This window comes from Chionomys nivalis, chromosome 14 (genome assembly GCF_950005125.1).
Source record: "Chionomys nivalis chromosome 14, mChiNiv1.1, whole genome shotgun sequence".
Classification (NCBI taxonomy): Eukaryota; Metazoa; Chordata; class Mammalia; order Rodentia; family Cricetidae; genus Chionomys; species Chionomys nivalis.
This window is the reverse complement of record NC_080099.1, coordinates 27,607,922-27,634,511: the sequence shown is the minus strand read 5'-3', so window position 1 is coordinate 27,634,511 and position 26,590 is coordinate 27,607,922.

The following is a 26,590-nucleotide window of genomic DNA, read 5'->3' as shown; positions in this document are numbered from 1 at the left end:
TCTGCCTGCCTGCCTCCTTTCTGCCTCCTTGCCAACCTGCCTGCTGCTGTGATGGTCGTCCACTCAGCTTCTGAAACTGTAAGCAAGTCCCCTGTCTTGTTAGGGTTACTATTGCTGTGATGAAAGACCATGACCTTGGGGAGGAAATGGTTTATTCAGCTTATGCTTCAAAACATGCAGTTCATTATTAATGAACATTTGGACAGGAACTCAAACAGAGCAGGAACCAGGAGGCAGGAGCTGACGCAGAAGCCATGGAGAGGTGCTGCTTACTGACTTGTTCCTCATGGCTTGCTCAGTCTACTTTCTTATAGAACCCAGGACCACCAGCCCAGGGATGACACCACCCACAACACAGTGGGCCCTCCCCCATCAATCACTAATTAAGAAAATGTCCTACAGGTTTGCCTACCGCACAATCTTATGGAGATATTTTCTCAATTGGGGCTCCCTCCTCTCTGATGACTTTAGCTTGTGTCAAGTAGACATAAAAAGACCCAGCACCTCCCCCCCAATTAAGTGCATTCTTTCATAAACTACCTGATTCAGATGAGAAGGGACAGGGCATAGAATCTGTAGGAGTGCAGGCACAATAAATGTCAGATTTGTTCAGGACATCTCACAGGGGGACAGGTCTATATACTCAGTCGATAAAGCAGAGACTTGAAGCAATGTTTAGCAACAAAACCAGAAGATGGTCTGAAACTAGCAATATAGGCTCATGACACCACAGACAGTCTGGGATATTGAAGAGTAGAGACAAGATGCTAACAGAAAATAATCTGTTAGACCACTTACATAGATGGGGAGAACTGGGAACCAAGATCAAGTACTCTCTGATGAGTATTTGTACTTTAGTTTCTGTTAATGCTCAAGTTGAGCACTGGGTTTCTTGAATAGAGAAAGAATATATTTTAATTGGCATACAACACATTGGGTGCTGTTTCAGCAGCTTTCAAACAAAATTTTTCTTGATTCTCCCTCATAGACTTGACTGCCTCTTGTATCCTCTTACATCCCGTACTTCTGTTTTCCATAACCTGAAGAACTAGTTTGGTTCCAGGTCATTTTATTGTCTTCATAAAGCTTTAGTTCAGGAGACCCCCCACACAATCAGGTCTGCCTGATCCAGGGACACCCAAGTCAAATGATATTGGAATCGAGCATCCAATTTGAAGAAACAGGTACTCAGAGAGTCCTTCCTCCAGCTCCACTGAGTGTGTGACATGTTATGCAGGCATCCCACAAAGGTTAGAGGGAGACATTGGGTTATCAAACAATGAGAAAAAATGCTCTGTCTGTACATGGACAGCTACTGTTCAAACAAAAGTGTGATGCTATCAGCTACAGCATATGGGGTGGGAAGCACACATTGGGATGGAGGGAAATCAAGCCCTGACAGTGAGGAGGCATTTGGGTTTTGATAAAAAGAGGATGATCTCTCACCAATAAACCTTTAATCAGAATTTCTTCTTAAATGAGGGCTACAGCTGTGACTCTGTCGTTATTTAACTTTCCGGAATGTCTTGGGGATCCAGTGGGTAAAAGAAAGGTAGCCACAGCAGTGAATAATCCATGCCGAAGATAAAGGCATCGTTGCGGGGGCAGAGAGGGAGGAGGGAACAGTTGATTGGTTTCCTTCCCAAGAAATTGTTAACGTTACATTTTATTGAACTGTTCTCAGAAAGTGCTAGTGCCTGAACATTATTATTGTAGTTATTACCTCTCCTTTCCAAGTGCCGTATCTTATTCTCTCTTGAACTGATATATTCTGATTACTTTTGCTTACTTTAGAGATCTGCCTTTTCTAGGGGGAAAAAACGCTTGACTACAACCTCTTGAATTCGAATTTCTTCCCGTTCCAGCCGGGTGCTATCACATCTAAGTAATCTCCCTTATCTTATTGGAATCGGTTTGTTCATTTCCTACCTACACCTTCTATTTAATATATGAAATGGGTCCGTCGTGTCCTTTCGGCCTACCACAAAGGACAAAGGTGTCTTTCATTAGTCTCAGTCGTAGCTGCAGCCCCACGGTGCCGGGGGATCGGGACAGCTGACACGGGGCTCTGTAAATGTGGCGTAGGCAGAATCGAGTGTGACTGAAAAAGTTCGTGGGTCCAACTCACGTTGGATGAAGCTAGAAAATTGATTCCCGGGACCTTACAAACAGCTGCCGTGGAGCAGACGGGCCGCTTGGTGAGAAGCACAGGTGTGGTTCCAGCTGTTTGTCTCTTCTCGTTCCCGGAGAAGCTTCAGTGACCAACGCTCCTATGTTTCCCATCAGGCTTATGATTATTTGTTGAATAAAGCTGGGTTATTGCCCTGGTACACAGATCTTGTGATCTATCGGATGTTTCCGCTTGAGGCATTGGGGGGAGGGGGGCTTTAGTGCACACGTGGTTGCTTTGAACATTATTTACTGGTGCGCTCCGAGAAAGTACGGTAACTTGAAATGAAGGCAGAAGCGCTACTTTCTACACCAAAAGAAATAAACCAAGAAAGGAGAGACAAAGATGGAAACTAATGATCTAACTTGGGAGGAAGGCACAAAAAATCCGTAAGATGATGACAGAACAAAAGCGTACACAGTGAGTTAGGGCGGCATAGGAAAGGGAGCTCACTCTGAAGAGGTAGGCGGCTGGTACTCAGATGGTGTCCTGCACACCCCACTGCAGGCATCCTACACTGCCAGAGAGGCGTGGTTCGCACAGGGATCCCTCAGCCACTCAAGGGAGAGGCCATGAGAAAATGAAATACATATTTCGTGTGCTGGGTGTCTCGGGGTATCGCCGAATTTACATGGGTGTGAGAGTTAACACTGAGTAGTTAGTGACGGAAGCAGAGACAGAACTACAGGGAGAGGCCGGAGTGGGGTATAAACGCCAGGGGTGTGAATCTTGAGGTGCCAAACTGTTGCCTCGGGAAACATGCATGGGTCTGAGGTGGGTGGGACTGCAATTTCCCTGTAAGGCTGGCAGTGTGTTACCTCACTTTCGGAGGCTTATTTCAGTTCTGCAGTCACCTTTCCTCATACTGCCCCACACATTTCATGTTTGTACAGTAAACACATTACTTAAAGCAAAAATTACGAGAGAGAGAGAGAGAGAGAGAGAGAGAGAGAGAGAGAGAAGCATTTCTTGCTGCACACTTGTAGCCCCTTCTCTTTCCAGTACCCCCCAATGCTACAATTCACCTGCTCATCCCATAAACCATTTTTTCATCCTGTCAAGATGAAAAACTACACTGACCACTGGCAATTTTCCAGAAATCAACCCCAGAGAAATGAGAAGCCAGAGGGAAAGAGAGCTAAGGAAAGAGAGTAATAACAACAACAAAAACAGAAATTCAACAGTGGGACAGGTCCAGTCTGAGGAGTTAATAGGAGGAAAGGTGAGAGAAACTTCAGCATGGGCCTCAGGGGACAGTGGCAGCCGTGGCTTTAAGGAGGTCAAAGGGCAACTGAGTATCTGTTCTGCCATGGGAGACCACCTCATCCTGTTGCTCACCTGAAACAGCAGTCCAAGCCTAGGCTAGCTAACAGAGCAGGGCAAAGTCCTCTAGGAGGGAGAAGGAGTGGCCAAGGTCACCAGTGTGTACTGACCAACTGCCTCTTAGCATTATCCCAGGCAGGCGAATTCAACCTGTGAAGACGCCTTGCACTGTTCCAATAGGAAACAGACGCTAGAGAAAGTATTCATAGGGGCTGGAGAGATGGCTCAGCAGTTAGAAGGACTGGCTGCCCCTCCAGAGTGTGTAAGTTCTGTCCCAGCACCCACTTTGGGTGGTTCACAACATCTGCAAGCCTCAGGAGATCTTAGACCTCTTCTAGCCTCTGCAGGAACACATATAGAATTTCACTCATGCAGACACACACACCATACATAAACAAAGATAAATCTAAAAGAGAGGAACGGTTTGTGGCTGGTGGGAGAGTGGAAATGGTCATCATCAATTCTGCAGACCTAAGAGTCTCCTGGGCTCTTCTCCTTGGTTTTCAGTCACATGAAGGACAATGGATGCTGGATTTGAGCCCTTGCTCAACACATGGCCATGTCTGGTAACTGATACTAGCTGGAGAGGAGTTCTTAGCACAACAGAGCCAAAAAGCCATGAGAGAAACACACCTACTGTAGAAGATAGAAATCTCAAGAAGCTAACTAGATCTCAAAAATCTCAACAACCTCCTAATTAGAACTATGAGAAGAGATGGGCAGGGAAACTCAAATGATGCCTGCATCAAGGCGTTGAGATAATGATAGCAATAGGGATCAAGCTGATGTGGGATTCCCCTCTGTATGCTGTGAATATCATTGGTTAATAAAGGAACTGCTTTGGGCCTATAGCAGAGCTAGGTAGGGGAAACTAAACAGAATGCTGGGAGAAAGAAGGAGGAGTTAGAGAGAAGCCATGTAGCCCTGCTTGAGACAGAGGGAACTTTACCCGGTAAGCCACAGCCTTGTGGCGATACACAGATTAATAGAAATGGGTTAAATTAAGATGTAAGAGTTAGCCAATAAGAAGCTAGAGCTAATGGGCCAAACAGTGATTTAATTAATACAGTTTCTGTGTGATTATTTCGGGGCTGAGTAGCTGGGAATGAAACAAGCAGCCTCCTACTACACATACCACCTATTAGGATCATTGGGTGCTGTCTATGAGATTACAGTGACATAAACAACTGCCACCAAAATGGCATGACCAGCTACAGCTGAAGAACACAAAACAAACCAAAACCAAAAATCAGTGATTGTGTGTTGTGGAATATTAATTTAAGATGTGTTGCATGCATTTATGCTGTGGAATATTGGTTTAATGGTGCAATGGTGTTGCCTCTTTTATGTTGCATCCATTTAACACTGTGAAGCTGAGTTACTTTGCCTCCTTAAAACACCTGATCAGTCTAATGAAGAGCTGACCGGCCAATAGTGAGGTAGGAGAAAGGATAGGTGGGATTGCCAAGCAGAGAGAATAAGTAGGATAAAAAGAGAAGGCAGAGCGAGAAAAGGAAAAGAAGCAAGAAAATAAGGAGAAGAGGATGTTGGGGGCCAGCCACACATCCATACAGCAAGACATGGAATGAGAAGGAAAAAAAAAGATATACAAAAATAGAGAAAAAGACACACAGAAACCAGAGGCAAAAGGTAGATGGGATAATTTAAGAAAAGCTAGCTAGAAATAAGCCAAATTAAGTCTGGCATTCATAAGAAAGAATAAGTCTCCATGTGGTTATTTGGGAGCTGGGTGGTGGCCCCCTAAAGATCAAAGAGTTTGAAAGGAAAACAAAGTACAGCTACAAGTCAGCAAAATGGAATTAGACTTTACGAAGCGAGTCTAAATACTGGATGTGGAAATGAACGTAGAGGTGAGGCTGAGGTTTGCTTTCTTCTAGTTGTTAATACTGCACAGACTTCTAGGACTTAGTATAATCCAAACAAGAGAAAAGAAGTTGTCAGTGCTACCTGATGGTCTCTCAGAAAAGCCTCCATATACCTCACATCTGCACAGTTAACCATGGACGTTTTAAAGAGGGAGGGGGACAGAAAGAGGGAGCAATGGAAAGTTTTGAACAGGGGAAGTTACTCATAAGCATAGGCCTGGATGCCTACTGTTTGAGTAAGTGTGGCTGACCGTGTAAAGAAGATGAGAAGAAATGGCCGTCATCCAGAGAGCAGAATGAGAACTGTTGGCCTCTGGAGAATTAGAACAGTCCGAGGTACGGACAACCGTGTCAAAGGAATTTGTGAAAGACAAGCCCAAATTCTATTAGAGCAAGTTCGAGGTGCCAGACTTTCAGAGGGTCTTTAGGAAACATGTAGAGAAGCGAGAAGAAATTCATAACACGGAGGGCTGCTCGATATTTGTGAGGTGAGCAGAAAAGTCTGAAAAATGCATTATTAGGTCAAATAAGAGAAGTCACGTACAGAGAAAAAATCACAAGCTATTCTCTAGAAAACAGGAGTGGCTAGCCACAAAGATTAGATTTAAAGCAGACTTTCTTGCCAATAAACATGGACACTATAAATTAACAAGGGAGGGTGGTGACTGAGGATGGTTCCAGCGCAGCCCGGCATGACGTCAAGAAAATAAGAAACAAAAATTACGCTTGATTGTAAGCCTCTTGGTCTTACAATTCTCTGATTTCTGAGAAAATCAACATTTTTTACTTTTCTACTTCATCTACATCTGATAAGGCTGCAGTGAAGACCTAAGTGTGCCTTACTGAACACTTAGCTAAGGCACCCTTCAGAGCACACACAGAGAGGTGACTGTCACCCATGGTGCCACCAAAGTGACATCAATAAATCAGGGGCTAAACCCAAGGGGGTCACTGTAAATCATTCGGAGCGGCTATTAATATTTTAGACATGTTCATTTTTAGCCGTGTGTTAAAATTTAGTGTTTGTATTTCATTTTAATTCAACACTTGATAATTGAAAAATGATCTCAGATTTTTTTTAATCATTTAAAGATTAAATAGAATAAGGGATCTGAAAGCTGTTACACTCATCTCTCTTTCCAAAATTTCTGTCTGGCGCTCTGCATACCCCGTCTCTTGGCGCACAGGAAGAGAGTGAGCGTTGGTCTTTCTTGGTACATTAGAATTCAAATCCCCCTCCCTAGCTGTGTCGCCCTCACTTTATGTGACAAGGAGGTAGGTGAGGAGAGTGGAGTCAGGGAGGCCTTATGCAAAGGCAGGGAAGGTAGCAGCAGCAGCAGGAGCCCTGACTAGGACTAGCTGGGGCTCCTGGCACAGGAGCACTGATGAGCATCTGACGGTGTCCCATTGCTCGTTATTGATGCTAAAATGCACACCCTGTGTGGAGATTTAAGATGCTAATGAGACACGATACATGACATTGTAAGAAAGCAGGCGTAAGAAAGCCCTCACTACGCAAAAGACCCTGTGTGCTATATGACATTAAAATCCCTATCCTTTGGACAACATTGCATGTCTCTCTGCTCTGGCTTGCTTCTTCCCTTGGATGTATGTTCTTTCTTAATCAATTTGCTTACTTTGGCTGCTGTTACCCACAAGAAGTCTAATTCCCTGTTTGGGGACATATGAACTTGGTACCTCTCTAGAAGAGTCCACTGAACCCCAATATCTGACAATATTAGCAGCGTGCTAACTGGGAAAATGAACCATGGGTGACAGTCACCTCACCGTGTGTGTGCTCTGATGGGTGCCTAAGCTAAGTGTTCAGTGAGTAAAATTGCACAGGGCCTCACTGGCTTCAGTACTGAATACCCCATCCATATGATAGGGAATATCTTAGTCTAGAACCACCTGAAGCAATTGACTAACTGGCTGAGCCTCAAAACTCTTCACTGACAGTGCCTTACTCCTTTCTGTGACCTGTCTACTGGCTTGTCAGCTCCAGGAAAAGCCCGTAATCTAGTCTATAGGACTATCACCACACCTATTTGTCCCTGGATAATCACTGTGGTCACAGAAGGAGACTACACCTATTGCTCAAGCATCCGATGTGAACATGGGATAAAATTAACGTCTTTTGACTCAAGGAGTGGGAGAGACACCTCATCAAAAGAAGAAAGACGTTTGTTACCAAAAGGAGCAGGGGAAATGGATTCTGAGCAGGGAAAATTGGAGAGGGACACTTGAAATGGCTGTTTAAATTGAGTTGGCTTGAAGATAAAAATGCATTTTATAAACTAAAAGGCACTGTGCAATTTAAAAAAAAAACCCCACTATCCTTTTTATTAATTGATGAATTGCTTTACTCAGAAGCTAGAAATGAAAGGCTTTGAAAGCCAGCACTCTGATTTGATTAGTGGAGTATCCAACATAAAGCCATGCAAATGAAACCAGCACAGCCTTTCTGAGAAAGCCAGGCTGGAACACTGTTTGTTTTTATTGTCATTATGGAGGTGAGGACCATGGGGATGGAGATGGGAAGCTCATGGTGGTGGTGGGGATAGGGGTGGTGGTGGGGGATGGTGTGCTGTTGTTGGGGATGAGTGGGGATGCTGGTAGGGGGACCGTGGTAGAAGTTTCAGGGGTGTGGGGTTGGGGTATGCAGGTGGTGGTGGGAGATTGGAGGGGTGGGTGATGCAGGTGGTGGTGGTGGAGATAGAGTGCTATTGTTGTTGGGGATGAGGGTGCTGCTGGTGGGGGGGATGGGATGGGGGAATTCAGGGTGGCGCTGGTGGGCTGGTCAGGAAAGGAAAGAGTTTGAAGAGCATTGCCTATCAGGAAAACCTATGAGTAGCTAAATGTGTTTTCCTCCTCCAAGCATATTTCTTTATTTTGCAAAGTAATATTGATTCTTTTCATACAAATGAAGTTTATATGCAATTTAGTTTATGTATAATGTAGTAAGTTTATCATATAAACATCATCTTTAAGTGATTGCTACTTAGCCCAATTCTTCTTCTGCCTATGTGTTCTGGAGATAATTTTCTCCTTAGTATTTTTATTGGTCAGAAATTCACACCAAGACTAACTTTAGCAAGATAATGAAGGAAATGCCCTGGGCTTCCCACCCCCCTGCAAATAAACCCCTTCAGCAGTAAGTAAGGAGCAAATCCTCCTTGTGAGTTCCTCAGCTCTCCTTTGTCTGAGGAAGCTTCTGTCCTTCATTTTGAAGGACAATTGACTGACAAAAGCCTAGGGAGCTCCTGGCTACCAATTCTGCCTTCCAAGGGATCCAAAGGAAAGCTGTGGGGAACAATTGAAGAAGATGCAGAAAATGGATCTCTGACCTACAAACACACACACACACACACACACACACACACACAAAATCAATGTACCATCTTGAATCTTTTGTATTTCAATACTTTTGTCCTTATCTTTTACACTAAAATTTAAAGTGAGTATCCTACCAGCATTACAATAAAACAGTGTATTGTATTTGCCTGCCGACTTACCTTGGCCAATGCATTCCATTCTTTCTTAAGTCATCATGCTGTTTAGCATCTCTTCACCTCAACAGCTTTCCAGGGTAACTATGATGAGCAGTGAGTAACAGGATGTGATGCACATCTCATGGTCAGCCATTGCCTGGGATCTGGGTGGCAGCAGGAATCTAGGAAAACAAATGAGTGCTAATAACGCTGATCCAAAGGAACTGGTACTACATAACCAATCATGAAAGCACAGGGAAAATAATCAACTGTGTCAGAAATGTAGATGAGCAAATGAGGGCCAGGAAAGACTCAGACATTAAGCTTTTAATCTCTAAAATTAACAGGGGAGAAAGAAAGGAATATGAATTATTCCAAACAACCGTAAGAAAAAACCAGCAGGAAGTAGTACGTGCCTTTCAATAATTTCCCCAAGTGTAAATTTGTCCAATTAAAGGATCAAGACCCACCAATTTGCTGACTATAAGAAACACAACTCACCAGCAAAGGCAAGCTGAAAGAGGGTCGCACTGAAAGCAATGTAAAGTGATATCCTTTTCAGTTTTTAAAAATTTACATTTATTTTTAATGATATGCTTGTGTGTGAGTCTGAGTATGTGTGTGTGAGTGTCTGTGCACTCTGAGACCAGAGATGTCAGATCCTCCAAGCTGGAGTTACAGGAAACCGTGAGTCACCTGATATGGGTGCTGGGAATTGAACTTTGGTACTCTGTAAGAACCGTCTCTCCAGCCCCTGGAAAATAATGTCATAAATAAACAGACTCCAGAAGCAAGTAAGCGTAGATATACCTCTACCTGGTAAAACAAACAGCAAGGTGCAATCCATCAGAAGAGACAAAGACTCGGTACATACTGGTAAAAGGAATAGTCCAGCGAAAATATGTACAGAGCATAAGTAAATATCAGAGTTTCCAAACTTATAGAAGAAGAAACTGGACATAAATGAGAGATAGTGCCAAATACCATAACAGTGGGTTTCTTCAATACCCAACTCTCACCAACAGTTAATTCCAATAACAAGGCAGCATAGGAATATCAACCTTAAACTAAACCATGCAAAACATGGACCTAATTTAATCTACAGCATACCCCATCAAACAGCTGCAGAAAATGCATTCTTTTCATTATCTGGTGGTACTTTCTTCAAAATAGATAAATCTATAAGCCATAAAGCTTGTCTTTGTAAATTAAAAAAAAAAAAAAACCAACCCTGTATCTTATCAGATCACAGTAGAACGAAGCCAGAAATCAACAAGAAAACCAGCAAGGAAGGAGCCTGATGAGAGAGTTCTTTGAATATGATGTGACTATTGCAGTCCTAAACACAGAGCAGTTGTGACTACCTTCAGAAGACCTACTCAAAACAAACACACAAAAGCCCTGAAGGTGGGTCGAAGAAGGGTTTGACTTAAGTGAGAGAGAGAAGAGGAGAGTATAAATATCACAATGCTTTGGAGACATATACGAGACCGTTAATATGAAAGAAGATAACCCAACCACATGCACACAAAAATACCGCAATAATAGGAAAGTCATACATGAAAGGCCCAGACTCACATACTCAACAGTGAAATATTGGAAGCTTTTCCTCTGAGAACATGAGGAAGGAAAGGATGCCTGTTCTTGGCATTTGCATTCAACACAATACTGGAAATCCTAGCCAGAACAATTAAGAAAGAAGAGATAAAAGGCATCTAAATTACAAAGGAAGAAATAAAAGTGTCTCTGTCTGAAAACATTATATACTTGTAAAACCCTAAAGACTTCATTAAAAAAACAAAAATAACCGCTGGGAACCAGTAAGTGACTTCAGGCGGTTGCAGGATCCAAAACCAACATATAAAGTTAGTTGTACTTGTATACTAAGATGCATCAAAGTGAATTGTCTTAAAGGGGAACCAGGGAGAGAGTCTACTCTACTATGGTGCTCCAAAGCATAAAACACCTGGAATAAATGAGGGAGGTGGAAACTTATATATTAAGACTATAAAATATTGATGAAATCGAAGGAGACACATTCCTTGAAGCAAAGTGTCCTGTGTTCCTGGATTGGAAGGCTTACTATTATTACTAAAATGTCCAAATTACCCACAATAATCAATAGACCAAGGGCCATCCCTATAAATTTCAAAGGAATTAGTCTAGAAGTAGAAAAAAGCCGTGTTGGATCTCTGTGAGTTTGAGCCCATCCTGGTCTACAAGAGCTAGTTCCAGGACAGGCTCCAAAGCTATAGAGAAACTCTTGTCTCAAAAAACAAAACAGCAAAAAACAAAATACAAAAAAAGAAAGAAAGAAAAAAAGAAAAAATAAAAAGGAAAAAAATTCCTGTAATTCATATGGAATCAAAAGGCTAAAAACTTCCAACTTGATTTGAGAAAGAACAGTGCTAGAGGTATGTTTCAAAATACATTGCAAAATGACAGCAGCCATCAGCCTGGAATCCTGCAAAGATGATATGTAGGCAAATGGTGGAAAAGGGAGCTCTTAGAAGCAGATCTATACACACTCAGTCAGCTACTCATCAACAGTTGTGCCAGAGTACACAAGAGTGAAAGGACAGTTTCAACAAATGACATTGGGAAAATTACATCCTCAGGCAAAAACACAACTAGACCTCATATTATATCACCTCAAGACCCAGCAATACCACTGTTGAGTGTATACACAAAGGATGCTCAATCATGCCACAAAAACATGTGCTCAGCTATGTTCATAGCAGCATTATTTGTAATAGCTAGAACCTGGAAACAACCTAGATGCCCCTCAACCAAACAATGGATAAAAAATATGACATCTTAAAATTTGCAGGCATTTGTGGATGTATCTAGAAAAAAAAAAAACTATATTGAGTGAGGTAACATAGACCCAGAGAGACAAATGGTGTGGGATTCCCCTCTGTATGCTGTAAATACCATTGGTTAATACAAAACTAACTTGGCTTGATAGGGGAAAACAGATCTAAGTAGGGAAAACTAAACTGAATGCTGGGAGAAAGAAGGAGTTAGGGGGAAGCCATGTAGCCCTGCTTGAGACAGACACTGGAACTTTACCTGGTAAGCCACAGCTGCATGGCGATACACAGATTACTAGAAATGGGTTAAATTAAGATATAAGTGTTAGCCAATAAGAAGCTAGAGCTAATGGGCCAAGCAGTGTTTTAAATAATATAGTTTTTGTGTGATTATTTTGGATCTGAGCTGCTGAACAGCCAGAACGACCAAGCAGCCTTCTTACAACAGACAAATATAATATGTACTCACTCATAAGTTGCTTCTAGATATAAATCAAAGAAAAACAAACCCACAGTCCACTACCTCAGACAACCTAAACAGCAAAGAAGACCCTAAGAGAGACATACATGGATCTGTATAGGAAGGAGAAAAAGATAAGCTCTCCGGAGTAAACTGGAAGCTTGGGGGTCATGAGGGAGGGCAGAAGGGGAGGGGAATGGAGAAAAACATATAGCTCAATAAAAACAATTAAAAAAGAATCATGCAATTGAGTTATCAAAAAAGAGTAGCAAAAAAGTTTTCTAACATTTTGATTTTGATGATCTTGTGTTGTGCTGCATTCCTAGACACCCTTGGGTGCATGCAGCCACATGTATTCTGTGGACCTCAGGTTGTGATGTGGGAGGATCTTCTGTTTTGTGTTGATTTCATTGGTTAATAAAGAAACTGCCCTGGCCATTTGATAGGCCAGCCCTTAGGTGGGTGGAGTAGACAGAAGAGAATGCTGGGAGGAAGAGGGAAGTGAGGCAATCACCATGTCTCCCCTCTCTGGGTCAGTCGCCATGGAGCCAGCTGCCAGGTCAGACATGCTGAATCTTTCCCGGTAAGTCACCACTTCATGGTGCTACACAGATTATTAAAAATGGGTTAATTAAGATGTGAGAGTTAGCCACGAAGAGGCTAGGTATAATGGGCCAGGCAGTGTTTAAAAGAATACAATTTGTGTGTTGTTATTTTGCGTGTAAAGCTAACCATGCAGGAGCCTGGTGGGACGAAAAGCAGGCCTGTTCACCTCTTCACTACAGGGTTGGACACACCTGAATTAGGGGTTACTCCTCTAACACATATAAGGAAACTGTAACTCAGTAGAACAAATAAACCCTAACCCTAGTAATCCCAATTTAATAAAATGGACTGAGACCAAGAGCACAGTTTTTAAAAAGAGATACACAATGGCCAGTAGGTATAGAAAAATGTTAAATGTCACTGTTAGGAACATACAAATCAAAATCACAAAGAGATGTTGACTGAGTTTTCTGTCCCACCTGGTCCAGTAGCCATTCATCTCCAAAGAAATATACAGAGGTCTACATTAATTATAAACTGATTGACCTGTTAGCTCAGGCTTCTTATTAACTCTTATAACTTATATTAGCCAATAATTTTTGTCTATGTTAGCCACGTGGCTTGGTACCTTTTTGAGCGAGGCAGTCACATCTTGCTTCTCCTGTGTCTGGGTGATGACTGCAGACTGAGTCTTTCCTTTTCCCAGAATTTTCTTGTTCTCATTGCCCCACCTCTACTTCCTGCCTGGTCACCCTGTCTACACTTCCTGCCTGGCTACTGGCCAATCAGTGTTTTATTAAAAATAATACAAATGACAGGATAAAAGACCATTGTCCCACAGAAAAGTGCTAAGAGGATTTTTACCAAAAAGATCAGGTAAAGCACGATTAAGACAGAAATTGGGGTTCAACCTGAAGATCTGAAAAGCAAAACAGCCAGCCACTGGCTTTTACCTCGACCTCAGTCAGAAATGGCGATCTTACCTCCAGGAATCTCAGAATGAGACTGAGTCTGAAAGCTGTCTCTTCCCGTCTTATATTCCTCTCTAGTGCTGGAATTCAAACTGTGCACCACTATTGCCCAGTTTCTGTGGCAAATGAGTGTGGCTACTGGGATTAAAGGTGTGTGTTATTGCTGCCTAGTCTGTTAGGCTGGCAGTGTGACTGTTTTACTTTTCTGATGCTCAGGCAAGTTTTATTTATTAAAATACAAATGAAATACCACTACAATCAGGAATAAGGACTTGGAGAAATTGGAATCCATTTGTATCACTTGAGGGAAAGAAAGGATGGTGTAGTCCCAGGGAAGAGTGCATGGGTATGCTACAAGGACAGACTGTTTCAGTGCAATTTCACTTCTTGGCATTCATCTAAAATTAAAATTATATTCCCAAAGAAATGTATACACTCCAAAATTCATTTCAGTACCCTTCACAACAGTTATTGAATGGGACCAACTTAATACTCATCAGCAGATGAGGAGATAAAGATGTGTTCATGTACACAAAGGAACATCTTTCGACCTTTAGAAAGAAACCTGCAATGTGCAAAACCATGCATGACTCTTGGGGCGTGATGCAAAATGAAATAAGCTTGCTGCACAGCAACAAACAGTTCTAAAATGTCTTCTTAATCTGAAATAGTCAAGTTCATAGAGTAAGAGTGGTGTACTGATTAGTGCCTGGGAGGGGAGGGGTGGGGGCTGCTAATCCACGGAGAGAAAGCATTCATGGAGATGCAGTTAGTTAGTGCCCTGGAGCCAGGCCAAGTGACACTGTGTCAGTGTTGGTGGCTTACCTACACACTCAGGTTGAGTGTGCAAGCCCTCAGGTTGCGTGCTCTTACCAATAGTCTTTAAAAACTTGCATTAGCTGCTCCCAGGACCCAGGAAGCATCTGTTTAATGTCAAAACCCTAAGGGTCTCTCCAGTTTTGTTATTTTCATGGAGTTCCACCGGAAGAAAGAGAGGTGTGTCTACATACCCTATACATTCCTGGGGCCCTTGCTGCTCTTTCTGAATCTCATTTGTCTCAGAGTGAAAAAAAAAATTCCCTTAGGTCACATGGTTCAGCCCTCAGGAGCTGAAGTGTCTGTAGAATGCATCCTTCTCTCTTTCAATCCCATTTATTCATTCTCCTCCACGTTAAATGCTCATCTCCATCGAGGGTATGCTTTAATTAAGCCAGAAACACATGAAATGGAAAAACCAGGCTCCCAAAAAGAGACAGAAAAGTACACGAATATATACATATAAAATTATACATTCTATGGATATTTTCTTGTTACAGAGACGTGTATGCTCATTAAAAATTAAAACAAAGGAAGAGGTCAAAGGATTTTAAAACTCACTATCAGCTATTAACACCATGAACACTGTGAAATTTATTCTTCTGGCCATAAGGAAAGGAAGCTTGGCATGTGGGTATTTTCATATTTACAAAAAATGAATAATGCTTTGTCGTAGTGTGAATATAAAATCTGGTCTTTTTCACATGACAGCATATAAATTAATAGTCTCATAACAATCGATTATTAAAGCTTTATGTACTATTCTTCTTTCTTCTTAAAAATATACTTTGAAATACTTTTTTTTAACAGATGAGCAATTGATAAACACAAATGTAGAGAGATTTTTTTCTCCTTGGGCTTCTTTTTCCCTTGTGAAGCCTAGCATCACAATGCAAGTAGACCAGATGATAACTTTCAAAACTCGGGGCCGAGCCTGTGGTCACAAAAGGACAGGGCAGGGAAATCAGTATACCCTCTGGGAAGCATTTCTATATGGCTATCCTTTTATATGCCAAGCAATCTACTTATGGCATTTTGTGGATGGCAAAGGCCATAGCAAAGCAGGGTCAGGCATGGTATCAAGCACACAGAACCAGCAGGTCAGCTTCTACCACATGTGAAGGGTGATGAAGTGAGGGGTGTTTTTGTTGGTTTGTTTGTTTGTTCATTTGCTGGATGTAAAAGAGTCTTAGCTGGGTTAACCAGCAGGATAACAGATGAACATCAAGTGGTTAGATGTGATGTCACTGGAAGGTTCACATTCAGATCAAAAGGTCAAGCCTAACAGTCACTAACACATCCAACAAGACCCTAGAAAAATAAAGGCAGATGATGTAGACACTGAGCACAAGTAGTCAGGAACATCACAAAGTCTGTTAGCATGGGCAGTAAATGGGACAGGTGGAGAGTGATAGGAGCAAGGACTTGATAGATGGACGAAACCTGACCAGAGATTTCTACCTGCCAAGGGATTCTGATGTTTTCTGACGACAACGAGGTATTTGCTGATGGCGTAGCATAGCATAGCAGTGAGACAAGACAAGGCTGGTCTTATTGAATAGATAAACTTCTTCCAGGAATGTAGAAGATTAGGAAGCTAGACAGGATTACTCTGGAAAGCAAGGAGCTCTTAAAAAATACAAAGGTACATGATACAATATTGATTTCAAGAGAAGAGCATTAGAAATAGCAGTAATAAAAATGGAGCCTCACTGTTGTGAAAGAAGAATTCCCTTTATGTAGAGATGTGGGGCATTCTCCAAGGTGTGTTAAGTGACAGGGGCCAGATGCAGAACAATGTGGATGCTGTTCTAAATAATTACACGAAAGAGGGGGATCAATGTTTGTGGATGCATGTACCCTAGAATTAATGTTAATTTTGGAGGGAAGGTAGGGTGGAAAGGGGGGCTTACTGTGAAGTCTTTTGTTTTGATAGTTTTTTTTCCATGTAAAATAATGGTATTTTTTTTAAAATTAAATTTTCTTGTGTGTGAGTGTTCTGCCTGCATATGTCTTTACACCACATGCATGCCTAATGCACAAGGAGACCAGAAGAAGTCATCAGATCCCCTGGGACTGTAGTTACAGACAGTTGTGAAGTGCTTTATGTGCCCTGGCTCTCAAACTTGAGTCCTCTGCAAGAGCATCCAATGCTCTTCTCAACCAAGACACCTCTCCTATCCCAAGAATTATAATTTTATAAGCTTATTTAAGTTTTATCAAATAACCTCCATGAGGAAGAAGTTTTTGAACTTTGTAATTCCAAGGCGGGTTTCCCTGAGAGTGAGCCTCTTAACTGCAGAAGGGAGGACTTTCCAGCTAGCTGTACATAGCTCTCCACTGTGTTTGCCTGCAGAGAGCTTTGCTCCATCACTCAGATAGTCTCTGGTCCAGGTGGATGACGACTTATGAAAATGGGAAATTAGGGTCCACTGGGACCGTGGCACATTGTGTGATGCAGAGTCCTACCTACGCTCATTAGTCACATAAACCGGCTTCATGGAGACAAGAATAGCCATTTTTAGGTGGTATCATATTCTGGATGCCAATAACGGATGGATAATGGAACTCTTTTTCATTACGAAAACTGCAGCAAGCACTGGGGTCTTCTACCGAGAAGGCAGAGAAGAGGGCTCCTTCAGGTCACCCCAGCCACTCTTTCGAACAGGTTTGTTATTTGTAGCTTTTTAAAAAGTAAACTTCTAGATATTGTGAGCAACAGCAAAAGCAGGCTGGGATCTCTCTCCTGGTGGGTTATTCACGAGACCGCTCTTGTCCACCATGTACCAGTTTTCTCATGTTGTTTCGAGGCTTTGAAGCAAAATAAAACAACAACAACAACAACAACAACAAATGTCTGGAACTCTAATATAGATTTCTCAGTTTCCCTGAAGCACCTAGAAGGGTTTTTCGTTTCTTTCTCTGGATCCTGGGAATGAGTCTTCCCTTCTTCATGTAGCTCCACACACACGTCCCTCAGCTGATTTACTGTATTATGCACTACTGTAGGCTTAGCCGCCATGGTTTTCTCTCATCTATAGAGTGAAACAATTATTCAGAGCCCACTCTAATGAGAGAATTTTGCCCAGCTCTGAAAGCACTAGGCACTGGGGATTTTTCTGAAAGTCCTAATTGTATTAAAGCATCACCAGTGGGGTGTGTGTGAAGAGACACAAGCTAAGAAATTACGAACACAAATAGAATGTGAGCTACAAAGTAGGAGCAGGTGGCCCAGGGGGCTTCCCATACCCGCACAAAACACTTCCGAGGGGTGGAGTTTTTACCTGGGGTTTTGTAGTGCACTATAATGTCTTAGAATATATTCTATTTTGGTGGATTTTTAACTTTTTGTTTTTTGAAAGAAGACTCCAGGTTTACCCTCTTAAACATATATGTACATTGCACATGTACATAAATTCACAATGAAAACTATACATGCACATTAACTATGCACATAACACTCGCAATGAAAGCTATACATGCACATTACACATGTACATACACACACAATGAAAGCTATACCTGTCCATTACACATGTACATACACAATGAAAGCTATACATGCACATTACACATGTACATACACACACAATGAAAGCTATACATGCACATTACACATGTACATACACAATGAAAGCTATACATGCACATTACACATGTACATACACAATGAAAGCTATACATGCACATTACACATGTACATACACAATGAAAGCTATACATGCACATTACACATGTACATACACAATGAAAGCTATACATGCACATTACACATGTACATACACAATGAAAGCTATACATGCACATTACACATGTACATACACACACAATGAAAGCTATACCTGTATATTACACATGCACATACACACACAATGAAAGCTATACCTGTGCATTACACATGCACATACAAATACAATGAAAGCTATACATGTACATTACACATGTACATATACTCATAATGAAACCTGTAATGTATATTACATATGCACATACACACACAATGAAAGCTATACATGTACATTACACATGCACATACACATACAATGAAATCTATACATGTCCCTTACACATCTGCATATACTCTCAATGAAAGTTGCACTGTAAAAGGTCTGTCTCTTCTAACACAATAAAGAAAGAAGGATGGAGAATGATTGTTCACAACTGTCTGGCTCCCAGAGGCAGGATCATCTCTGATAAAACGTGGGGGACAGTAGCTCAGTTGAGAGATTAGTAAACAAGAGGCCGTTACAGGCTATTGTGAACAATCATCTGGAAGCTGAGACCACGGCATGTCCTAATCAGAAAAGGGAATGACCAACTGTCGTGTTCAAAAGGTCGTCATTCAAGACAAGTTCCCTTCGTGTATTTGAAGGCATCTGGAAAGCAAGTGACATGGACATTAACTATAGACTCATTTGCAAGGCATCTCTCACTTGACACCACCCCGGTCTTTCACCTTGTGCACCCAAAATATGCAGGTTATGCTGGTAAAAAAGACAAAGCAAAAGTGGAAAACCAGCAGGGTTTTGCCAAATGGGTGTTTGGATGCAGAGGCACAGCAGAGAGACCAGAACTTTCAGAAGGTTTATATGCTCTCGTCTGGCTCGGCCAGGCCCATCTTTTTAAACGGTAACTAGTGTCTCTTCTTGACTTTGATTTTCTTCTTTGCTCTTTGTAAAAGAACCAAACAAGAGGAGTCTTATTAATATTTAAATAACCACGCAACCTGTCCTGGACACTTCATGAATTAGCCACAGTTGAGCTAAGAGGCCTGTGTTACAAATGGCTGTCAGTGTGGAATGTGAAGGATGGTGAGAGGTGTGCAATGGAGTAGGGCATCTGGTTCCAACATGTCCCTTCTGAGAGGACACAAGTTAGCATTATCGGAGAGAACACCTTTAGATATACTAGAGAATGTTATTAGATGGATAAATAAATTAGAAGCATAGAGGCTTTTTAGAAAGCTGCAAATTAATAATGACAAAGTAAGTGTGTTAGAAAGAGGAGCTAAGACTTTTTCTTGGAGGGAGGTATGTCTCTTGCCTCTGATATTAGAGGATCTTTCCTCCTTACAGAGTGCATCCAGAAGGTGATGAATGCTTGCACCTTCATAGCATCCTCTGAGCAGGGCGATAGGAATGGTTATCCAAACTCTCAGTTCATCTACCAGCTCGATGCTGCGCTGCCTGTAAGACTGTGAGTTAGAACAGAAGAGGTCCCAGACTACAGCCCACAGAAACCCCATAGCAGCTCTCCTTTAGGTGGCTCAGGGCTTGAGTTTTTCTTGTGACATTTTTTTTTCATAAGAGGGAGTAAGTACATTTCTCCTCTTTCCCATCCTGATCTCCCAGCACTCCTGAGGCAGAGGCACTTGGAAGGCAGAGTCAGTCTGTCATTGATTGGCCTGCCTCTGTCTCTAGAGTGCTGGGACTAAAGGTGTGTGCCACCACTGCCTGGTTTGAAAATACTATTTTAAAAAGAGATTGTTATCTGTATGTCATGTGCAAGAAACTCAGAGGTAAGGTCATGCAGGACTGCTAGGACAGCAGCAGTGTCAGAAACTGTATCAATTTTTGCCATAGTCTTTGTGTGGCATCTAGGCTGACAGCCATCTTGCAATCCATGGCCATCTCATGGTTCAAGATGGCTCCTTTGATATCTATCAGGGTAGGTAAATGGGAGAAGAGAAATATATTTGCTCCCCCACTACGAGAGTTCCTAAATTTAGCACCAAAACTGTTCTTCATCCATTCCACTGGCCGAGATTAGTCATGTCCTAAGCTGACTGAAAGAGAGGCTGGGAAAGGCCAGCTTAGAGCTGGATAACTGTCTATCCTGTTGAAATAAGATGAAGGTTCCTGTTTCAAGGAAGTATTGTGGAGAAGACTGTGGCAGACAACTATCTGTTACAATAAGCCAACACTCGTGTCCCACCCCACGCTACAGCCTTCTGGATTAAACTTCCCTTTACTTTTTGGCTTCTGAGTATATTGGATCAGAAGTCCCCACTATCAGGCAGTCCACCTTGGTTTCAATCTCCCTTGTTGTCTACCTTGCCTTTGGAAGATCAGGCCTAGCCCTGCTCTCGTGGCCTCTCTTAAGCTCCATTCAATCTCAGTTTACTATGGATCTGATTATCCATATATTTTGCACTCTTGTGCAAAAGCCTGGAGGTCTAGAAATGAGATATCACACCATAGCTACAGCATTGTTGGAAGGAATTCAGCATCTGGTTTTCTTTAAGGACCTTGTCCCAGAGTGCTTACCCAGTACCAGTAAAGAAAGTGGCCCCAGAAGAACGAACACAGATTTTTTTTTTTCTGCCTCAGTTTGATACCTCTTGACATCAGGCTGCTGAGCTGTGGGTCATGTTCACCTTTCAGGCCTCTGCTTCCTCCATGAGCACAGTCTGTCGCTGCGGGGTGGTGCATGGCACAGATGAATAGTGTGTCCCGCTACAACTGTTTTGGTGGACTCTCTAGCTCTCCAGGCAAAACGGTCCTCCAGACCAAAGGTCTCCAACCTTCAGGCCAAAGGTTGTAGTCTCTCTGGATTTTTATTGATTGGTTTAATCATATAACTTTCTCATCTCAGTTTGTTTGAGTCAGCCTGGGAAAGGGTGGGAAAAATAAAGTGCCCTGTGGGAAGAGTACAAGGTCTAGGCCAGAGGGGAGGGAGCTGGGATGCTTGACTCTTCCAGGAAGGAAAAGTAAGACTGGCTGCCCAGTCTGTACCTGCTGCAGAGGTGGGAACCACCTCCTGGTATCCTGTTTCCTGGTGCAGGTCTGAGCCTCAGCTGGGTAACACTGTCGGTTGTTTCTCTCACCCTCCATGGTCATTTCTCTAGAGGTCAAAAAGAGGAGAGCTGTAATTGTGCTTCTGAGAGTTTCACAAAAGCCTTAATTGTACCTAATGATGCTTATACGAACATCATGGATAATATAAGTGTGGTACTCCAAAAAGGTTGTGACTCATGAGATTGGAGGATGTAGTAGTTTTCGTTTGAATTTGACCAAGACTCTTGACAAGCTCGCCTGTGATAGTCTTGAAGCCGTGTGTGTGTGTGTGTGGGGGGGGGGGGGTGGCAGGGGTTGTAACCTTATAAAACTTGATTGAATTAGCATATCCAGTGGGTGCTGATTAGAGGGGCAGGGTATCTAATGGGATCGCTCAGCTCTGTCCTTGTCTAATGAAGACATAAAAAGTGTGCTAGTCAAGCTTTTAGATACTACTCAGTGTATACTACTCGCAGTGATAGCTAATGGGCTAAAGACTATGTAGGAGGATTAGGGTCCCAGAGTATCCCAATAATCTGAAGTGATGGACAGGACCTGGTGGGAGGAAGGCTCATGGTGGGCAAAGAGTGCCAACCTGTGCTGGCATCACACAGGCCAGGCACCATGGCTACAGGGATTTAATAACAATTATTTTATTTCTTTATTCATTTGTTCAACAGGTATTTTCAAACTCTCCCTTTGTTCTGAGCTGGAAACTTACAGACAAGCAAGAAATAATTCCTTTCTTTGTGGAAATAATTACGATATTACAATAAAGGATAGCACAGGCAATGGTGGAATAAATTAGTGTACGCAGCAATGTGTCATGTTCACAATTAGGGAAGCTTACCTTGGGAAGCTGACGGGCTGAAATTTAAAGGGTGGATATGAGTTAGCTCATCGGGCACTGGGGAGAGGAAAGAATTTTCCAGGAAGAGGGAGCAGGCATAAAGCTCTTCAGGTAACACAAACTAAACCACAGCAGGAATGGAAACAGGTTTTATTTTAAATTGTGGAGAGGGTGTGGGGCAAATAATGAGGCTAAAATTGGAGAGGGAGGAGTGACTGGTTGTTGGAAGGTGTCAGAGTTCACTTGGAGCTTGGATATTGTTTTTGTAGGATGGCAAGCCCACATTTGAATGGGGGTATAAGGGAAAGGTTCAAAGGGGACAGCTGAGTAGAAATGAAGCCATTTTCTGTTGAGGGAGGCCTATGTTTGGGAAGGAACTAGATGTGTTCATTTTTGGATTTGTTGAAATTGAGGTAACCAGAAATTGTCCGTGTGGGTGATGCCTGGTAGCCAGTTGGGTATAAGAATGTAGGAATCAAAAGAGAAGTTTGAGGTGATGATATTGATTTGGGGAAGAATCGTGAGAGCCAACAAAGGAGCATGTTTGGCCTTTATCTTCATAAAAACGGAGGACCGATTGTTCTAGATTACAGAATGACACAGGGGCTGAAAGCTCTGCCCTTGACCAGTTCTGGTCCTGCTCCGTGCAAACCACAGGAACAGAAGACTCTGACTTAGGTCTTGGAGTTTCAAATTCTTCATCCTTAAGTTGCGGGTATAATAATGTTATTGTATAGCAGTTTTTTAATTAAAAAGTTTGTGAGTGTGTGTGTGTGTGTGTGCGCGCGCACGCATGGACGCAGACACACACCTATTGAGGATAGAAGAGATTGTTGGGTCCCCTGGCACTGGAGTTCCAGGTGGGAACTGAAGTCAGGTCCCCTGGAAGAGCACCAGCTGCCCCTAGCCACTGAGCATATTTTCTGACTCCTCCATAGCCCCTAGGTAAGAGAAAATAAGATGGTGGCTATAAGGCTTCAACAAAGCGTAAGCACTGTTATCTGGGTTGCGCTTTACTTGTGTTTGTATGAACGCTCGTTAAGAGGGGCGGAAATACTGTTTTGCCCTGAGGAAGGACTGAAACTCCGTCACACAGCTGAAGCTCCTGGGATCGGTCAGCTTAATATATAGCAGCTTTGGACAGGACTTTCGAATGCATGAAGGACTTCCAGAAGAAGAAGAAGTTAGAATAACCCCATGAGGTGCCAGGGGAAGAAACAGGCTGAAGACCGACCTCAGGTTAATATTCTGGACAGCTCTAACAAGTAGAACTCTCTAAGGATAGAAACGTTGGCCCCTCTCCCTAGTAAGCAGAGATTCCATCTCTAAATCTGAGACCCCATGACTGCAATGGGGAGAGACTCATACTTGTGGCTGGGGTTGGAGACAGATGTAGTCTTACAAACTGTCAGGGTCCAGCTGATCCGAATAGGATGTTTATTTAAGGCCCAGGGACCCCACAGAGCTCACGGATGGGAGTTCATGAACATTCCACCATAACAGCCATACTCACACTTATTCTCTGGCCACAAAAGTCATTTCCTTCTCTGGGTAGGTCGAGGCTGAGATGTTTTAGAGGAAATCACCTTTCACGTGGAGTGGCATTCTACAGCCGCCTGGTCTCTGTGCCCCAAAGACACAGAGCACAGGGTCATAGGTAAAGGGTCTACCCTTTGAAAATGGTACTGTGGAGTTTTTGTTTTCAATTGACCCTCTGGTTCTCCCCCAAACATCATTCTTCCCCTCCCCCACCAGCTGAGAAACCCCCACCCTTCCCCAGCCTTCCCTTCAGGCAAGGCATGGTACTAAGTAATGAGTTAGGGGAGGGCGAGATTTTTACAATCTTCCCCAGCCCAGGTTTATTTCCTGGTAGTAAAATAGAAGGCAAGAGCGCACAGCTGTGATTTATGGGCACCCTTCCCTTCCCGAGGTTTGCTAGTTGTGTCTTTGCGCTGCGCTTGACATTTATGATGTAAGGTATTAATATCTCGGAAGAGGAGCGGTTGTGCTAATTATTCAGACCTGCTCTGACAGTGAACCGGTGAGCAGCACTCGTCTGTCAGATCGCATCTCTGCATTAAGTCCTTCACCTAAAATAGGCGCGAATTACGAGGCACTGCGGGCTCTGGCTGGAGAGATTTCACAGACCATCTGTGGGATGGATTAGTAAAGCAGTCCTGACGAGGCTGCTGAGAAGCACCAGTACCTGCCTGATAAACAGGATGGCCAGGAAACCTTTGCATCAAGATGTGCCAGGGACTCACCAACAAAAAGAGGGGAAATGCATCCTAAGGACTAACTTTTCTTAGTCCAGAGAGGAGAACACTTGGCTCTCCTTCATTCTTCAGGTGTCAGATGTGCCCTGTTGCCAGGAGCTGTTTGTAATATTAATAATCATTCTAACAGTATCAAATGGACTGGATTTTTACACTTGGTAAATTTTTGATGTTGGACCTTTGAAAAATGCAGTGGTGTGATTTCTTCCCCCTCCTCACGTTTCTCCCCAGAAGCCAGTGTTAATTTGCAGATGCCAACACATGACTAACGATTTTATTTCAGAAGATTAATACCCATTAAATGACCACGGGACAGAGAACTCGTGGCTAGAGAACCTTCCTGCAGGAGAGACTCTGGGCTGTGTGAGTCTGACAGAGGGGCTCACAGTCATGTCCTCACTGGGATGGGGTTGGCTGTTGATTGATCAGCCAGTCAGCCCAGTAAAGCTGTCTGCCCAAAAGTCTGCTCCTTCTTCCTTGCCAAAGAGTACCGTGATCAGTCCCAGCTGGTAAGCTGTGGTTGGCTGTCAGTAGTGGTAAACTAAATTCTCTTGCCTGTGGTTGGTTTAGAAAGAAAAAAGTAACTTAGATCCGGCCTGAGCAGTGTAGGAGTAGGGGGGAGCTCGAGGGTTGGAGAGGGAACGATGGTCTCTGAAAAAGAAGCGAAAGGAGACCACCATGCCTGGATTGCTCCTCTAGGTTCTGCTAATTCCTTTCCCGATGTTGGACATGGGAGTGTAAGCTCTTGCCCCCAGAAGTAGCAGGCATATTAGGAGCTGAGGGGCGACCATAGCCAGCGCTTGCACAACAGAATTGGGGATGGGGTGGCGGAAAGAGCCAGGGCTCTCAGTGACACCATTAAGCCACCAGTGGGATCCTGTTGCATTTTTGTTGAGAGTGGAGTGTGACATCACCAAGACCAGTAGTTTCTTAACCAGAGTATTTGTTGGAGAATTTTTTTTTTAAATCTATTATTCTAATGGCTTCTCTCATCAATTGTTTGCCTTTCTCTGATTTCAGCTCCCCACAGTCAACTGTGGTGTGGAAACACCACAGTGAAAACCTCCAAAAATAAATACAACATGAAAAATTCCCCCAAAAGCAATTCCCAAGTTTTAGATTTCGTGCCGTTCTGAGTAGGTTATGAAATTCCACGATGACACACTTAGGATGTGACTCATCCCTCTGCCCAACATAGTTCATGGACATCGTCATCCAACGCATGCCTGTCTGTCTGGTTCCTCCACTCGCTGTTTTCAAGGTTTCGTCCATGAGGTTCCATGCGGTAGTACGGACTCCGCTCACTTTTGTAGGTGGCTAATACTTCATATTCATTTCCAATGCGTATGTGTACTACAGGCTTCAATACTCTTAAGAAAGATGTTTGAAACTGTGTATATTTATGTGTCTGTAGGTGAGTATGGGTTTGTGAGTGCAGGGCCCAGAAGGGGTTGTTGGCTCCCCTATAGCTGGAGTTACAGGTGGTTGAGGCTGCCTGACACGGGTACTGGGAACAGAACTTCGATTCTCTGGAAGAACAGTACACAGGTAACCACTGAGTCATCTCTCCAGCTCCAAAATAATTTTTTTTTTTAAAAAGTGTGTTTGGAGAGGTGGTGTTTGGGCCCTGGTGGTGGTGCCCGTGTGGAGGTCAGAGGCAAACTTGTGGGGTTAATTCTCTTCTACCCTGTGGGCTTTGTGGATTGAGCTCAGGCCATTGGGCAGCCATTACTCTTACCAGCGGAACCACCTCCCCAACTGGAGACATAGTTTTTCTGAGACAAGCTGTCACTATATAGCCCACACTGAACTTGAACTGATTGCCCTGCTTCAGCCTCCCAAGGGCTGGTACTACAAGTGTGTGTCACAGAACCCAGCTGTAAACTACTGAGCATTTTTTTTTTTTCAATTCCCTTCAACACTTACATTAGGTGGATCTTGGACGGTAGACTCTCTTTGATTTTAACTGTTTCTTCACTTTTTAAAAAAAATTCTTTTGGCTCATTTTGGTAGATTTTCTTAATTATGTTTTTCATCTCATTTGTTCATCACAGACAAAAGGTTTTTTTGTTTGTTTTGTTTTGCTTTGCTTTTTTTTTTTTTTAAGCAGCTACCCTTTTCTATCTCTAATAACTCTTGTCTTCAGGTTGTTCCTTTTTAAAAATAGCAAGCCTGCTTTGTTTTACTTTGTTTTTGTGTCATTTAGTTCACG